General features: G+C 42.8%; 1 protein-coding gene across 2 annotated transcripts in view; it reads right to left on the reverse strand.

Moving 5' to 3' along the window:
• The window catches only part of MED13 (mediator complex subunit 13), a 109005-nt gene that overhangs the window by 86224 nt on the left and 5110 nt on the right, over positions 1–17671 (reverse strand). The gene's annotated exons all lie outside the window — the stretch shown is intronic.

Here is a 17671-nt window from a genome sequence, read left to right on the forward strand (position 1 = left end):
GGAGGTGGACTGACGAAGTCTTTTCTGACCAGTCTTGCCGGAACTCGTACGCGCCTCACTGCTATGACTTTGTCGATGGGAAGATTCCCGTTCCATTTGTTTGAGCTGCTTGCGCTGCTTTGATGGCTGTGGCTGCTGCTGTACTTCCTGTGGCGGTGACAGCTGCTGCCCAGGTGACTGCGGTTCCTCATTCATCATGGCGGGGATGCAGACACCGCCATCCTGATTGCTCCCCATCCTTAAAAGCAGTAGGGCTCCACCTCCTTTAGGCTCCTCCCCTTCCGGCAGCGTGCTCATCTCTCTTTTTCCTTTTTTTTTTTTTTTTAAATTTTAGCCAGCTGGCGCGCTACCCGCAGATCCACCTGCCTCTGCGCGTGCGCAGCCCAGCGGCACCCGGCGCGCTTGCAGCGGGATGACAGCTTCCCACCCGCGCATGCGCAGACCCGGTTTCCGGCGCACTCCGTGATAGGGCGCGTCAGCACCCCGCGCGTGCGCAGCCCGGACTTCCGGCGCGCTCCATCAGAGGGTGCGACGCGACCCCCACGTGCGCAGCCCGGAAGACCTGCCGGCCGGCGCGCTCAGTTCATCTTTGCGAGGCGCAGGCCCGGCCGCAGGCCCCGGCGCACGCGGGGAGGCATCCGAAGGAAAACAGCACCTCCTCCCCACACGCAGACCCGGGCAGCAGCCAGACGGGCTGGGAACAGGGACCATCTGCTGCTTCCACGGCCTCCAGGCCGCACCGTCCATAATCCAGGTACGTGAGGTACCACCTGGTGAGGCTCCCATCAGGGACAGGAACCAAAAACTGATGCGGAGGAGAGGTACCGCCTTTTTATTCAGTAGGTTCCTGTCCTTGGTGGGCGGATACCCTCTCTCAGGTGGTGCTGTCATGGGAGAAGGGGAAAATTTAAAATGGAGGATGGATCAAATTGCAAATATTCTTAGCTCATTAGCGAATGGACTTTTTCACTTCAAAACCAAAAGACATTTTGCTTTTACTTAAAAGTAAATAGGAGTCATTTTACTGAACTAGATCTAATGAGTCTCTGTGCTTAGATCCAGCGTGAGATTCCTTCCTTCGACCAATCATCATTCACATTTCTCTTGAAGAGCTCCTTGCTTTTAACAACTCCTGTTTATGTGGCTAAATACCAGTAGTGCCGACACTTTGCAATACACAAACATACACATATGTACGGCAGATTCTATGGAAGCTCTGTCAATCAATTTCAATGAAAACAGCACTTAGTCTTTGCTAAATAAATGTGATTGTAATGATTTGAGCATTTAAAAAAAAAAAAAAAGAAACCTTACATATTTTCAGCATAAATCAACTGCATATATGCCCCATGTGCACAAACTCTAAGGCTATGTGCCCATGATGCAGAAATGCTCCGGATTTTTCCTGAGCGTTTCTGCATCTCCCTGGCAGAAAAAACGCATGCGGATTTTACATACGTTTTTCCTGCCAGGGACAAGAGGAAGTGAAGCGTTCTTCACATGCATTTCCAAGCGATTTTAGCATCACTTGGAAAGTGCTAGACAACTTGGTCACACTATATAAATCCATGCAACTTTTTAAAAAAAAAAAAGAATAAAAATGGTAAAAAAAAACAAAAACAACTTTATACTCACCTTAAGATGGCCCCCCCGTCTCCTTCCTCGATGCGTCCGGTCTTCTCGGTGTCTCGCGGTTGTGTAAAAGGACCTTCCATGACGTCATTTAGTCATGTGACAGGTTACGAGACTGCCGACGTCAGCGGTCGCGTGACCCGTCACATGACTAAATGACGTCATGGCAGGTCCTTTTAGACCATCACGAGCTGCCAGGGAGCCAGGACGAATCGCTATGGAGACCATCAGAAGGCGAGTATAATGGGTTGTTTGTTTTTTTACAGGTACTATGGTACCCGGGTCTGGAGGAGAGTCTCCTCTTTTCCAGACCCGGGTGCCATTTGCACATTGAATCGCTTAATATCCGCATGTGCACATGTAGTCATGCGGATATTAAGCGATTCAATGCAAGTCAATGGAAGCAAAAAAGAAGCGATTACGCAAAATAATTGGTAGTGCTGCGGATTTTTCCGCAATGATAATCCGCAGCGGAAGTTTCCGCAGCATGTGCACAGCACATGCGGATTATCATTGGGGAACATTGCAGATCTTCTACCAAGCGTTTAAGCGCGTTTCTGAAGCGGAATTGCCACTGCAGAAACGCTTAAAAAAACGCATAGTGGGCACACAGCCTTACAGTAGAAGAAAAACAGTCAGGTGATGTCTCAATCTATTAGTGGGAGGAGAATGCATTATTGCGCTAACTAGCTTTAAGGGTTGTTCCCAGGCTACATTACTGATCGCTTGGGTTCTGACAATGAACGGAGCAGAGGTCGAGAATGCCCACCTCCACTAAATAACCCCTTTAAAAGGGAAACAGTCAGTCAATTGCAGCCAGGTATATTTCCATCTGAAACGCCAGAGATGAGACTAGTCTGGAGGGGCACCCAGCTGGCTTCTCTAGGCAGCAGTTCATTCGATTAACAGGTCTCTCCTGACTTACACACCTGGAAGAGACCTATCAATTAGAGCTGTGCAGGGAGTATCCGGCTCGTTACTGCACGGGAGTAGCCTCATCTCTGCCTATAGTCCCCGGCTGGAACTTTAAACTATAAACTAAAAGATACCCGACTGCAATTACCGAGCCAGGCTCTGTTTCATGCTGTCCAAATCGACTGACAGGTTCCCTTTAAAGTGTCTTCTGGAAAATGTACTAGTACGGACACGAGGGGCAATATATTAAACCCATATATTTTGTGTCCAAGCCTCTCTCTAGTGTAGGCAACACCAAATTCATCAACAGGATACACTCCTTGTCCATAAATTTGCTGAAATTGAAAGACGCCAGATCAGATGTCCCAACAATTGGACATTTACTATAAGTTATGTTATTCCATGAATACGATTAAAGGGTTATTCCTAGAATTGCATTTTAAAAGGAAATCTGCATGCCCAAATTGACAGTATAAACTAAAGCACACAGACAAAGGGGATATAGCCCCTATAAAATCGTGACTTTGCTTTGCAGAATCTGAAGTTTAATCAAAATTGCTAATTATGGTGCCCGGTACACCCTGGATATGGCCAAGAGGCTCAGTGCACCATTTCGCCCACTGGTTTTGCAAATCCTCGCAACCCTCACTGATGATTGAGAGCACTGGAGCGAGCACAGTCTGCAGAGAAAGATCAGGCAAGCAAGTGCTATGAAACACCAGTGAGGGAGGCCGAGACAAGCAAGCTCAGTGGACATAACAGTGCTCTGAGCCTGATGGCCACATTAAAGGGATTTTCCCACAAACTAAAGTTGATTTTAATCAATAGATCTTGGAATAACAATAATTTCCACAATTAGATGTGTTTAAATAAAATGTTCCTGTGCTCAGATAATCTTATGAATGTGCCCCTGCTGTGTACTGTGTAATGGCTGTGTCTCACCATACAGGAACATGGTCTGATCATACCATATTTCCTGGCCGAGGGGGCGAGCAAAAGAGTATATACAGACATTACAGCAGGGGATCATAGCTGATTCTTTTTGTGAGGTAAAACTTTTCACTGTGTTTTTAAACAATGTTTTACTTCAAAGAATCAGCTGTGATCCAATGCTGAAATGTCTTCCATCTTCTCTTTTGCTTCCTCCCCTACCCAGGAGCTGTGGTATGATCAGACCATGTTCCTGCACAGTCAGACACAACCAATACACAGGGGCACATTTATAAGATCATCTCAGCACAAGAACATTTTCATTTAAATACATTCAATTGTGGAAGTTATTATTATTCCAAAGATCTATTGACTAAACTCAACTTTTGTGTTTGTGGGAAAACCCCTTTAAGGGTGCAGTGAGCACCGTAGTTTACATGTTTGATTAAACGTCAGTTTATGCAGAACGGAGCCAGTGATCAGAGAACTAGAAGTGCCATTTTTATTGGGGATACACCCCTAACAAGGCTATGCTTAGTTTAATATCAGCTTGGTCTCGCAGACTCCCTTTAAAAGGTAATCGGACATCTGAGATATGCTCCCCGTGGACCGGGCAGCATGTATCAGACACAGGCTGTATGATTCAAGCCACATGTTTGAAATGCCACAGCATTTCAGAGTTAGAGAAAAATAGTTTAAAAGTCGCCGGGGACGGAGCCGCACGGGAGACTAGGCGAGGCTCTGGTGGCTTCTCTCAGTCCGCTGCCAGTGATTGACAGGTCTTTCCCTACATGCTGACTATGGATTAAGCAGCATGTATCAGATGTCAGTTTCCCTTTAATACTTTAATTTGATATTTATAGACTTCTGTTTTCCAAAAAATGATGGAAATTATTTGTGTTTATGAAAAACGCAGCAAAAAAAAAAAAACAACTTGTAAATACACCCGCTGGAGGTATTACCCATTGCTATACCTTTTTAACCGGTTCCCGACCGCCCACTGTAGATAAACGTCCGCGCTGCCTGGGCTCTGTGCAACGCCGACGTTTAAAAACGGTGGGTGGTCTCGCAGTGCTCAGGACCCCCAGGGTCCTGCAAGCACTGCGATTCCGATGCAGAGCGTTAGCTCTGACAGGGTACATCATCGGGACCTGATTAGATCAGGTCCCAGTGATGTTAACCCTTTGCTGTCTTCTATATGCTGCGATCTATAGTGATCGCGGCATATAGGAGACAGCAGGAAGAGAGGGGGTCGTCTTACTTACCTCCGAAGACCTCCGTTTCGTTTGAGGACCTGGGGTTGCTATGGCAGCTGGAGGTCACATGACCGCCTCCAGCTCTGCCATATATGGTGTCCTTCCTGTCTGGCTTCAGCCTGTATGTAGCTGATGCCAGACAGGAGACTGACTGAAACAGTCAGTGAAGCTCTCATGTAATGTAATATATGTCTATTACATTACATGAGATCAGTGATCAGAAAAATAAAAATTAATGTCCCATACAGGGACTAAGTAAAAAAAAAAAGTTTTTAAACTATTTAAAAAAAATAAATAAATAAATAAAATATTAAACCAATAAATCCGTATATTATTACAAAACCAAAAAAAGTACACATATTTGGTATCGCCGCGTCCGAAACAACCCGAGCTATAAAACTGTCACACTAATTAACTCCTTCTGTGCACACCGTAATAAAAATAAATAAAAAACGGAGCAAAAAAATATGCTTTTTCATCATATCGCCAAACAAAAAGTGGAAAAAAATGCGATCAAAAAGCAGAATAGAAATAAAAATGGTACCACTGAAAACTTCATCTTGTTCCGCAAAAAAAAGCAGCCATACAGCTCCATCAGCCGAAAAATAAAAAAAGTTATAGCGCTCAGAATAAAGCAATGCAAAAAAAATATTTTTTTTTCTATAAAATTGTTTTATTGTGTAAAAGCGCCAAAACATAAAAAAAAATACAGTAAGTGTAGTATCGCTGTAAACGTACTGACCCGAAGAATAACGCTGCCTGATCACTTTTACCACACGCAGAACGGCATAAAAAAAAAACCCTCAAAAAACAATTCCTGAAGTGTTTGTTTTTGTTAACTTTACCTCCCAAAAAACGGAATAGAAAGCGATCAAAAAATGTCACGTACCCAAAAATGGTTCCAATAAAAATGTCAACTCGTCCCGCAAAAAACAAGCCGTCACATGACTATCGGCCGAAATATGGAAAAATTATAGCACTCAAAATATGGTGATGCAAAAACTAGATTTTGCAAAAAAAGCGTATTTTAGTGTGTGACAGCTGTCAGTCATAAAAACCCGATATAAATCTGGTATCTCTGTAATCGCACCGACCCGAAGAATAAAGTAATCTAATCAGTTATATCACACTAGGAACGGCATAAAAAAATAAATAAAACAAATATTATTCACCCGCTACTGATTTGTTTATTATGTCTCCCAAAGATCCCAGTAAGGCTCTGCTCACATTTATCCTGTGCTCTGCGCTGAGCACTTACACCAGAGTTTCCGTGTAAATCTCTGAAATACGTGATTCAGCCAGAACCCATGATGGAAGATTCCCTGTAATGAGGCAGATATAGGCCACTGTGGACGCCGTCTAGCCTGGGATCCCACGGTGTCATTTGTTTTAGGCGTGCATAAAAGTGCGGTTGGCCACAGTTTTGTGCACTTCTGAAAAAAAGGACACCACTAAACAGAGGCCAGACGGAGTCCAGAGTAACTCTGCTGCCTCATTATAGTGAATGGATCCTGCAGGGGTTTCATCTGAATTACATCACTTGGAAATTTAGATGGAAACCCCGATGTAAGTGCTCAGCCTAGAGTGCCGGATAAATGTTACGTAAAATGTTCCCAATAAAAGCTTCAACTCAGTCCTCAAAAAAAGCTAGTCCCCACTCAGGTCCATCATCTGTTAAAAATATAAGGGACTTCCAAGTTACTGGTAGCAGAAAGGCTCTGGAAAAGCAAAATGGTCCTTGCCCCCCAAAAGAAATTCAGAAAATGTTGTGGTCCCAAATCCAAATGCCTATTCTACAATAATTTGTTCTCCAATTGTCAAATAGCACTCCTTCCCCCTCAAATCTCACCGTATGGCTAAGTGGTACGATACAGCCACATATGGGGTATTGACACTTTTAGAAGAAATTGGGTGACACATTTCGGCACCATTTTTACCCATTGCCCTGTGTGAAAATGTAAAATCTGAGGGTAAAACATTTTTTTTGTGGTAAAAATATAATTATGCTTTTTTCACTGCCCAATGGTATAAATTTAAAAATTAAAAAATACTCACTACTTCCCTAGATGAATTCCTTGAGAGGTGTAGTTTACAAAATGGGGTCACTTGTGGGGGGTTTCTGCTGTTTTGGCATGTCAGCGACTCTTCAAATGTGACATGGTGTCTGCTGCCTATCCCAGCCAACATAGCGCTTCTTTCTCTTCCGAACCCTGCCGTACACCAAAGCAGTGGTTTTCCCCCACATATGGGGTATCGGCGTACTCAGGAGAAATTGTACAACAAATTTCATGGTGCAATTTATCCTGTTACCCTTATGATAATGCAAAATTAGGGAATGAAAAACATTTTTTGAGGGAAAAATGTGAAAATTTTATTTTTACGGCTCAATATTATAAACTTCTGTGAAGCAGCTGGGGGTGCAAGGTGCTCACCACACATCTAGATAAGTTCCCTAAGGGGTCTAGTTTCTAAAATGGTGGCACTTGTGGGGGGTTTCCACTGTTTAGGCACATTAGGGGCTCCCCAAATGCAACATGGCGTCCGCTAATTATTCAAACAAATTTTACATTCAAAAAGTCAAATGGCGCTCCTTCCCTTTCAAACCCTGCCATGTGCCCAAACAGTAATTTGCCTCCACATATGGGGTATCGGCGTGTTCAGGAGAAATTGCACAACAAATTTCATGGTGCAATTTATCCTATTACCCTTATGATCATGCAAAATTAAGGGATGAAAAACGGTTTTGTGGGAAAAATGTGAAAATTTTATTTTTACAGCTCAATATTATAAACTTCTGTGAAGCACCTTGGGGTTCAAGGTGCTCACCACACATCTAGATAAGTTCCCTAAGGGGTCTAGTTTCCAAAATGGTGTCACTTGTGGGGGGTTTCCACTGTTTAGGCACATCAGGAGCTCTCCAAACGCAACATAGCGTCTGCTAATTATTCAGACAAATTTTACATTCAAAAAGTCTATTGGCGCTCCTTCCCTTCCGAACCCTGCCGTGCGCCCAAACAGTGGTTTTCCCTCACATATGGGGTCTCAGCACACTCAAGAGAAATTGCACAAAAAAATTTGGGGTCCATTTTTTCATGTTACCCCCGTGAAAATAAAAAAAATTGGGTCTAAAGTAACATTTTTGTGAAAAAAGTTAAATGTTAATTTTTTTCTTCCACATTCCAAAAATTCCTGTGAAGCACCTGAAGGGTTAATAAAGTTCTTGAATGTGGTTTTGAGCTCCTTGAGGGGTGCAGTTTTTAGAATGGTGTCACTTTTGGGTATTTTCTGTCATAAAGACCCCTCAAAGTGACTTCAAATATGATGTGGTCCCTAAAAAAATGTTTTTGTAAATTTTGTTGGAAAAATGAGAAATCGCTGGTCAACTTTTAACCCTTATAGCTCCCTAACAAAAAAAAATTTTGGTTCCAAAATTGTGCTGATGTAAAGTAGACATGTGGGAAATGTTATTTATTAACTATTTTGTGTGACATATCTCTCTGATTTAAGGGCATGAAAATTCAAAGTTTGAAAATTGCAAAACTTTCAAAATTTTGGCCAAATTTTCGATTTTTTCACAAAAACACAAGTTATATCGAAGAAATGTTACCACTATCATGAAGTACAATATGTCACGAAAAAACAATCTCAGAATCAGGGGAATATGTTGAAGCGGTCCAGAGTTATTACCTCATAAACTGGCAGTGGTCAGAATTGAAAAAATTGGCCCGGTCACGAAGGCAAAAACAGGCTCTGGTGCGAAGTGGTTAATGCAATATTTATTTTTACATCTGAAAGTTTAAGAATAACAAAAACACGCTAAACAGGAGTAGTGTGTATGATGGTACCAAATATGCAGCTAATAATTAGAGGGATTCATGAACGACCTCTGTGATGCCTAATGGACTCCACTAGCATAATTGTTACTGAGGAAGAATAAACTTGTGGCACACAGATGCAGGTTAGGCTGTGTGCCCACTATGCGTTTAAGCGTTTCCGCAGCAGCAATTCCGCTGCAGAAATGCTTAAAAAACGCTTGGTAGAAGGTCTGCCATGTTCCCCAATGATAATCCGCATACACTACCAATTATTTTGCGTAATCGTGGCATTTTCGCCGCCATTGACTTGGATTGAATCGCTTAATATCCGCATGACTACATGTGCACATGCGGATATTAAGCAATTCAATGTGCGGATGGTACCCGGGTCTGGAGACTCTCCTCCAGACCCGGATACCATAGTACCTGTAAAAAAAAAATAAAAAGAAAGAATTAAAAAACACACATTACTCACTTTCTGATTTCCCCGGTCTCCATAGTGATACGCCCTGGCTTCCCGCGAGCCGCCCAAAACACCGGACAAGGAGACCGGAGGTGAGTATAATGTGTATTTTTTACTATAACTTGGTCACACTATATAAATCTATGCCATTTGCATGGATTTATATAGTGTGACCAAGTTGTCAAGCACTTTTCAGGTGATGCTAAAATCGGTTGGAAAGAGCTTGACAACCCACATGCGGAAATGCATGTGAAGAACGCTTCACTTCCGCATGTCCCTGGCAGGAAAAAAGCATGTACAATCCGCATGCATTTTCTCTGCCAGGGAGATGCAGAATCGCTCAAGAAAAAATCCGGAGCATTTCTGCATCGTGGGCACATAGCCTTAGAGTTTGTGCACTTTATTTGTTAGATCACGTTGTAGAGGTCCTTTCCCTGCCAGGAACAGGAGTGGAGAGTTAGAGCTGGAAGCTCTAGAACTACAACTAACTACTAAAAAGTTCTCATCATTACAGATGAAGCGAGCCACACGGGTTTCTTGGACTGTAACCAAAGGATACAAACATTGCACAGTTTGTTTTACACTACAGTACACCTATGCAAATAAAATAAAACAGATTAACATGGAACACATTTTTCCAAGCTTGCAATAAAGTGGTTTATTAATGTCTTAATACACTGCAAAACCGGCAGATAGCATCAATTAATGGGGATCTAAACCTTTTAACAAATAGCGGTGTCCTACGTATGTGACATGCTAACTGTTAAAGAGGACCTGTCACTTGCTCAAAAGAAAAAAAAAAAAAAGTTAAATGTCCTGGGGGTAGGAGGGTGGATGGGGAAAAGGGGGGGGTGGGGTGAAATCACTGACTTTCCCAGATACTGCCACACTTTTTCCATTTATTTCTGCGTCACTCTGCTGCAGAGATATTCACATTTGTTTCTTCTGGTGGGCAGTATGTGCAATCTCTCCTAGGCAGACCGACTGAGCGTTTAAGAGTCTTCTCTGGGGGTGTGCACTTTCACCCCCCCCCCCCCCCCCTCAGATGCTGCCAATCACAGCTCAGCAGTATCAGACTGATAATGACCTAGATCAGCTCCCAAACGGTGATTGACAGCATCAGGGAGCAAGGGGTGAAAGTACATGCCTCCGGAGAAGACTCTGAACAAATGCCCAGATGGTCTGCAAAGTAGAGATCTCACATACTGCAGTTCAGAAGAAACAAAAACATTTCTGCAATGGAGTGACAGAGCGAAAAATGGAAAAGAGCGACAGAATCAGGGGAGTTCAGGGATGTTTATAAAGGGTTTACATTTTTAAATGCAAGTGATGGGTCCTTTATAAAAAGAATATTTTGAGGACTTCATACATCCAGTCAGGAGGCATTATCATAGCTAGTATAAAGAAAAAGCAGATACGTTCGGCCCTGTTAACACTGCTTTTCTGCAGTGCGTTTGGGTGATTTCATCTGAATCCCCTTAACGTAATTTAGATGGACCCCTAAAAGGGCCATAAACTGCAATGAAATGAACAGCGTTTGTTTTGTTTTATCTGCTACACATGTGCCCATCTCAGACTGAAACGTTCAGAAATTCATCACCGTTTGTATCATTGGAGTTAAGGGGACTCAGACGGAATCAGTTGAATTCACTGCAGAGACCACCATATGAACAGGATCTTAAAAATCACCAATGAGATGGCTCCTTTCATTTTCCAAAGGACAACAGTAAATACAGAACTAGATTCAGGTAAGTCTCTTATTTTGTCCATGTGAATAAGCTGCAAGCAGCAGATGCCACCTAGCATGTCATGTATATTATATCTATACACACACAGCTATCCCTGGGATCAGCTTTGTGCAGTAGTGATAATTACCTAAAACACAGAAAAGCATTGCTTCTGCATCAAAGGGCGACAAAATACCAAGAGTCCAAAAGGTGAGCAACCTGGAGCTGTGGTGAAACTACAATTCCCAGCATGCCCTGAAAGCTGACAGATATTGGGAAATGTAAGCAAGAGCTAAATAACTAAAGACTGCCTGCTCTGCAAAGAGTGGATGGGATGACTGAATAAAGCCCATCTAGGATTTCTGTATAGAGAGTGGCAGCGATGTGGTGGTTGTGTCTGTGCCTCTTCTAGAGCAAAATGCAGATTAAATAAGGGGTGCAAACCCTTTTCTGGTTCGAGGGCCATATTGTCATGCTGAATCACTCCCATGGGTCACAATTAAACACAGGCATTTATGGCATTTTAATTTGATATGCCTGCAATGTCTCAGATAATTCCCCTGACAGATACTAGTCCAAAAAGTGGAACCTGGGAATGATGGGAACTATAGGAAGCCCCATAACCTGTAATTAGCACTTAGGAGAGGGGAAGGCCATGCGTGAATGTGGCTTTCCCCATTATAAACTTAAATGCCATAAATGACATTGTAGAGAGCCAGAAGCATAGATGGCCACCTGTAAAACTTATACATCCTTCTGGAGTGACAAAGACCTCTTGGAACCCCATTCTCCCCAAATCAATGGGACACAAATGACTGTGTGCCACTATTTTCTTTAATCTGGAAACAGGCACATACAGGCAAGCATTTCTGTGACCAAGTGGCTGGGGCCACACAGATTGGCATAGTGGGCCACATGCTTGAGCATCCGTATTCAATGAATGAAATCCACGAGTCAGTGGCAATCTGAGCTCATACTTGTAAGTCACCCACTTCTGCCTCCACCAGCGAATGTCTTCCCTGGTTTCATACATATTTTATTCACTTATATAGCACCATTAATTCCACAGAGCTTTACAGAGATTATCATATATGTATGAAAGAATAAATCACACACGTTCTACAGGCGTGTCCAGTAAGAGCAGTAAACTGTGGAGAAGACATTTCAGAAACGGCTGTACATTAGGAAGCATGTGAAGATACAAGTTTAGACTAAGTAACTGCAGATCACAGATCCCCTGCCACAAAAGGCTGCTGTTTACCCAGGACAAAAATAGCTCCCATTTACATGACGTTACCACTTACAGAGCGGCACAGGCGAAGCTCACGAACCAGCATGCAGGCTGAGCACACAGCGGTTGTGAGACCTGGCTGAGGTTTCATCACTTTCATGGAAAGACCAGAGCAGCGTCCAGCGCTATTCATGTCACTAAACTGACCAAAACCACAAAGAACCCTGACAGGGCCCATTAGAAGTCAGTATGGACCTGGCACAGCATCATAGCTGCCGGAAGGAACAACGACAATGTGAACTTCGCTTCAAACATTAACAGAATGCATGCAAGGTCTCATTCACACCTTCATTCAGTTAAACAGTAAGAAAGTGACCAAAAAAAATCATACCCAGTGATCATACACACACATAGCTCCAGTGGAGTAGAGCTCAGCTCTAGGACTGACTAAGTCACAAAGCAGAAATTTTTGTTTGCATCAGGCACAACTAGAAATGGCTCCAAAAAAAAAAAAAAAAAAAAAAAAAAAAAAAAACCACAAATGGCACAGATTTATCAAAACTTAATTCTTAGATGGTGCAAACTTAGGCTGTACTAACACTGAAAGATTGTGGACGAGCGTTCTTAAAAACAATTATCTTTCAGTGTAAACAGGCTGCCGATCACCCTTAGACTAGACAGTCTTAAAATGCACCATATTTACCATAGGGATTCCTCCTGTTTGATATGTCAGTCTGTGTGTTCAGCCTGGTCTAAGCTAATACCAACTATTCGATAGAATTGGTAATCAGTAAAGCACCTATTAGAAGGCATTCTTTGTGCCACAATTTTGGCACACAGGGTGTTGCATTGTAAGGCACGCCTTTTTATGAGGACACGTCCCCTCTGCCAGTCAGACAAGCCACAAAGTGTTTCTACAGCACACAGCAAGTATTATTATTTATTATGGTGCAACTCACGAAAGGCAGTTTTTTTGGGGCACAAATTAAGTTTGAAATCTATGCCCCAATGTATTCTGATTATTGTGGAAGCATATCTATTATTCTGCTCACCATTACCACTGAGTGTCAGTCCCACACTAAAAAGACTAATCATTTAACATGTTTTGTACCCAGACCGGAAGTTGCTTGTCACACCAACAGTAACCAAGGTGCCCACATTATGCCCAGAGACTATAGTCAGAATTATTTGGTTAAATCAGTACCCAGGTACCAGGGCCTCATCACTGAGAACAAAAATGTGATTCACCAAGGCCTCATTCAGATGTCAGAGATGTCATGTACGCCAAAAAAATGCTATGAGTGTCAGAGTTTTTCCATTAGGGTTTGGTCAGTGTTTCATCAGCCACTCCTATAAATTGCAGTGTAAGGCTATGTGCCCACGATGCAGAAAATTTCTGCAGCATTTCTGCATCTACCTGGCAGAAAAAACGCATGCAGATTGTGCATGCGTTTTTCCTGCAGAATACATGCGGAATACATGTGGATTCACATGCGCTTAAGCATGCAGATTGACAAGCGCTTTCCAGGCGATAGCATCACTTGGAAAGTGCTTGACAACTAGGTCACACTATATAAATCCATGCAAACAGCATGGATTTATATAGTGTGACCGTAAAAATAAAAAAATAAAGCTATACTCACCCCCGATGTCCCGGCGTGAGCTGCAGCGCTGCTTCCTCGCTGGTTCCTGGCTGCCGGCATATCGCGAGACAGAGCGGTGAAGGGCCTGCGGTCACATGATTGTGACGTCACCGAAGGTCCTTCAGCGCTGCTGGCATGCAGAGAGAGCCTTCGGAAAGGGGAGTATAAACTTTATTTTTTATTTTATTCTTTTTTTACAGGTACAATGGTACCCAGGTCTGGATGAGAGTCTCCTCTCCTCCAGAACTGGGTACCATCCGCACATAGAGACGCATAAAATCCGCTTGTAGAAATGCGGATTCTATGCGTCTCAATGCAAGTAAATGGCGGCCATTCCGCTGCACTTCCGCAAAATTAATGAACATGCTGCAGATTTTTGTACGCAGCATAAATGCTGCGGAAAAATCCGCAGCATGTGCATAGAACATGCGGAATCCCCTTGGGGACCATGGGGTGCGGATTACCTAGCGTTTCACATGCGTTTACGCTGCGGAAATTCCGCAGCATAAACGCTTGAAAAACGCTACGTGGGCACGCAGCCTTAGTGACTTTCACAGACCCATAGACTTGTCTCTGATTTTCATCCATGACACCAAGAAAAAACAGACATATCTCTGTGATTTTTGCACAGAAGTGCAACATGGACATGTGAACAGCTTCATAGACTAGAATAAGTACGTGTTCCATTTGTGAAAATCACAGATAGATTAGGTGATTCACAGACATGTGATTGAGGCCTAAAGTAAGAATAAAATAAGTTCACACAAAGAATTAAAGAAGGAGCCCAGGTCTTGTAGGCCAAGCTGCTGCGAAGAAAGACTCACCAGCATTTCCTCAAGATACATAGTTAGCCACTTCTACAAAGCCAATAGATGCCATTACACGAGCCCAACAAGCACTTCCGATTTGCCAAGACAGCTCAAGCTCCAATCATTTATGTCGTGGGCACGAACGGGGAAATTCAAACAATTTTCACTCAGAAAAGAGAAACGTTGCAATTTTTTGTGCAACACCTTGTTGAGCAAAAATTTTGCAACTCATAGGCCACGTTCACAGGTTGAGTATTTGGTGACTTTACCTCCGTATCTGTAAGCCAAAACAGGAGTGGCACAATCAGAGGAAAAGTATAATAAATACAGAAGTGGTGACGTGTTTCTATCACCCACTCCTGGTTTTGGCTTACAAATACTGAGGTAAAACCCCCAAATACTGAACGTGTGACCGTGGCATTACAGTTTGTACACCTGCTTTACCATCTTTTTCAAAAGCGGATAAAACTTAGTTGGAGACTGTATCCCAGAGTTGCTAGAATTTCCACAGAAGTTTCACTAACTATAAGGCTGTGTGCCCACTATGCGTTTAAGAGTTTCCACAGCGGCAATTCCGATGCAGAAACGCTTAAAAAAAATGCTTGGTAGAAGGCCTGCCATGTTCCCCAATGATAATCCGCATGTGCTGTGAACATGCTGCGGAAATTTCCGCTGCGGATGATCATTGTGGAAAAATCCGCAGCACTACCAATTATTTTGCGGAATCGCGGCGTTTTCGCCGCCATTAACTTGCATTGGACCGCATGGAATCCGCATCACTGCATCTGTACATGCGGATAACATGCGTTTCAATGTGCGGATGGTACCCGGGTCTGGAGAAGAGGAGACTCTCCTCCAGACCCGGGTACCATAGTACCTGTAAAAAAAAAAGAATAAAATAAAAAAATATACATTATACTTAGCTTCTGATGGCCCCCGGTGTCCTTGTCCTGGCTTGCCGGCAGCTCGAGGTAGACTAAATGACATGTGGTGACGTCATTTAGTCATGTGACGGGTCACGCGACCACTGATGTCGGCGGTCGCGTGACCCGTCACATGACTAAATGACTTCATAGCAGGTCCTTTTAGTCTACCGCGAGCTGCCGGCAAGCCAGGACAAGGACACCGGGGGCGATCAGAAGCTAAGTATAATACTTATTTATTTTTTACCATTCTTTCGGTCACACTATATAAATCCATGCCGGTTGCATGGATTTATTATAGTGTGACCAAGTTGTCAAGCACTTTCCAAGTGATGCTAAAATCGCTTGGAAAGCGCTTGTCAACCCGCATGCGGAAATGCATGTGAAGAACGCTTCACATCAGCAAGTCCCTGGCAGGAAAAACGCATGTACAATCCGCATGTACAATCCGCATGCGTTTTTTCTGCCAGGGAGATGCAGAAACGCTCAGGAAAAAATCCGGAGCATTTCTGCATCGTGGACACATAGCCTAACAGAAATGCATTTCAGTCCACGACTGGAGTATTTTCTGTCATTGGAGGACGGACTGCTTAAAAGATACACCAATTTCATTAACATGTGAATGCCTCAATGAATTTGGCACATCTTATGCCAGGGGACTCTGGTCAGAACTGGCATACAGTGTGTCAGTCTTTACTGAATTTCCACCTTAAAAAGGGGTATTCTCAAGTTTGGTGTTATCCTTTATTCAATGAATAGGGAATAACCTCACAATCGCTAAGGGTCTGACAGCCGGGAACACCACTGATCCCGAGAACCTCTGTATTCAATATTTTGGGAGTGCCGAAGATCGGCCAAGCCCTGTGGCATCTCTACTGTTCCCATTTAAAATAAATGTGGTGGCAGTGCATATGACCAACTTCCACTAGAGCCCCGATTCTCAAGCTCATTCAGGGGTTCAGTGGTCGGACCCCCAACCATCGAAGTCATCCCCTATGCATCCAATGCATAGGGGATAGTTCCAAATTTGAAAATACTCTATGTTTAGATCATGAATGATTAAAAGGGCACACACACACACACAATAGATAATGTGGGGGGACATGTTGGCAGCATCCCGCATCTGACTCACAGGCATCTGGCTGACTACTGGAGGGAGCCGACTTATGAAAGTTGTCCTTTCCCACTGGAAGCTCTAAACATTCATGAAATCTAAAATCTTTGATTTAAAGGTCTTAGCTTTTAAAAGAGTATTCCACAAAAGATATTTACCACTTATCCACACGATAGTGTAGGATAATGTAGGATTGCTGTAGGCCCTACAAGGTGTGGAAGAGACCGAGTGGGGCGGCAGCAAAGCATGCACAAAGTGATTGTGTGGTCACAGTGGTGGGGCCCTCCAATGACCCTACATTTATCTCTTATACTGTAAATAGGCGATACCTTTTTTTGCGGGGGGAAACTATCTTTACACACATTAACCCCTTTGTGACCACCAATACGTGTTTTTACTGACCTGCGATATAAGAGACTAGTATCTCCAGACGTGTGACAATTCAGCAGCTCTACACTATAGCCGACACCCTGCTGCATGAGCCATGATTAGTATTGGCATCAACCATGGGCGTTTAACCCTTTAGATGTGCTGTCAATAGTGACTGTTAACTACTTAGAGTGCGGGGGCTCCCTCTTTAACCCCATTGGCACTCTGAAATCTTGATTGTGTGGTCCTGAGGTTTGGCATGGCAATTCATGGCCAAATAAAGGCCTTAGATTCAGCTGGCTATAGCGGCCTGTTCAGAATTTATCAACATTCAGATGGTAAAAATAAATATTTCATTACGGTCATGTCACTTTGCATTCATTTCTGAAAAGCACCTGAAGGATTAATGACCTACCTGAAAGCAATTTTAAGTATGATGAGGGGTGCGGTTTTTAAAATGGTATCACTTTTGGGTGGTTTCCAACATATAGGACCCCCAAAGTCACTTCAAAACTAAATAAGTCCATAAAAAAATAAGTTTTGTAAATTTGCTGGAAAAATTACTGCTACATTTTTAAACCTTCTAAAATGCCAATAAAATAAAAGAACATTTTACAAATGGTGCTGATGTAAAGCAAAAATGAGGGAAATGTTATTTATTAATGTTTTTCTGTGATATGACTGTCTGATTTAAAAGCATAATCAAAGTTTGAAAATTGTACACTTTTAAATTTGTCAAATTTCGGATATTTTTTTAAATAAACGCAAAAAAAAAAAAATCAACCTAAATTTACCATTATTATAAAGTATAATGTGTCACGAATAAAAAAAAATCTCAATCAAT

Source organism: Phyllobates terribilis, unplaced genomic scaffold (assembly GCF_046119375.1).
Source record: "Phyllobates terribilis strain yellow unplaced genomic scaffold, ASM4611937v1 Scaffold_2__4_contigs__length_985480577, whole genome shotgun sequence".
Lineage (NCBI taxonomy): Eukaryota > Metazoa > Chordata > Amphibia > Anura > Dendrobatidae > Phyllobates > Phyllobates terribilis.